Source organism: Octodon degus, unplaced genomic scaffold, assembly GCF_000260255.1.
Source record: "Octodon degus isolate 3935 unplaced genomic scaffold, OctDeg1.0 scaffold00024, whole genome shotgun sequence".
In the NCBI taxonomy this organism is placed as follows: Eukaryota; Metazoa; Chordata; class Mammalia; order Rodentia; family Octodontidae; genus Octodon; species Octodon degus.
Window position 1 is genome coordinate 18,233,907 of NW_004524600.1, and position 1,327 is coordinate 18,235,233.

General features: G+C 67.9%; 1 non-coding gene across 1 annotated transcript; it reads left to right on the plus strand.

The window, feature by feature from the left end:
* Positions 1-686: 686 nt before the first annotated feature.
* Positions 687-769, plus strand: Trnal-uaa. Its single transcript has one exon. It is a non-coding gene; the product is annotated as a tRNA-Leu (tRNA).
* The last annotated feature ends 558 nt before the right edge of the window (positions 770-1,327 follow it).

The window sequence follows — 1,327 nt, forward strand, 5'->3', positions numbered from 1 at the left end:
CCCCAGCGCCCCGCGAGGCCCGAGTCCGGTGCTCGCGGTGTCCTGCGGGGGCAGTCGTGCGGCCCAGGCCGGTGCCCCCGCGATCACCCGCGGCGAAGGGCGACGACGCGAGTCCGCCGGCTGGAGGTTCCTTCGCGACGCCGGCCCGGCCGGGCAGCGGCGAGGCCTGGGGGCGGGAAGCCCGCGGCCCCGAGCAGGGACACAGGTGCCCACCCCGGGCCTTCCCCCGCGCGCTCCTGGGACCCTGCGCGGAAGAGAAGGGCGGCCCGCGGGCGCCATGGCCGCAGCTCCCCGCCGCCCCGCGCAGCGCGGCCCGCGAAGTTCAAAGCCGCGCGCCAATCGACTGCGTCCCGGCCACCCGCCCGCCTGCGAGCAGACGCCCGCCCGCGAACCCGGAAGTCCGCCTCAGTGTTGTTGTTTGCGGCGCCCGCGCGCCTCGAAATAGAGAGCTGAACTGGCGGCGCCCGAGTCCTGCTCGCGGGCGACCCCGTCCAGAGCGCGCAGCGCGGCTGCAGTTGCCTCCGCCGCCGCCGAACGGGACCTGAGGCCGCTGGGAGCCCAGGAAAGGCGGGAGCTTCTTCTCCGCCAGGTCCAGAGCGGCTGGGCGGCGTTCGGATTCCTGCGGGAGGGAGCGAGGAGTGGCAATTAGCCTTGTAGGAAACGTTGTGAAGAAGGTGTGCGGCTGCACCAGGATGGCCGAGTGGTTAAGGCGTTGGACTTAAGATCCAATGGACATATGTCCGCGTGGGTTCGAACCCCACTCCTGGTAGTTGCGTTTTGTGCTGTATTTTTAAACACCAAGCGCACACCTACCACTTTCTGGGTTTTTAAACCGAACACACTCTGCCTGGAAAAGCGACAATGCTTTTTTTTCTGACGGAGACCAGCTCAGCCCGGCGGAGCTCGACTATTAGCGGAAGGAGCCCGCCGGCTGGGCGGAAAGCGGCGTTCGGGCGCTCTCTGCGGAACGGGAGCGGCGGGGTGCGGGCCTGTGCCCCGCGGATGCTGCCCTGGCTACCTCCCCGGTGCTCTGATCGCGCGTGTCCCGAGGAAGCGGCCTCCTCCTCTGGTGCGATCTGACCTCAAGCAGAAGTTACTTTAGCAGCCCCGGGCCGCTCGGGACTAGGACACTCGGGGGGCGGGCCGCTGCCCGCCATCCCGGGCTCCCCGAAGTCCCTCCCGCTGAGAATAATGCATTTTATGTGCTCGTCTCCGCTGAGGATTACAGCCTGCCTCGGCCTCTTTCAGCACCCTAACTTTGAAGTTTCTGTGTAAGGGCGGTCGGCTGGGTCGGTCGGTCCATTGGTCTGTCTGTGCCCAAGGAGGA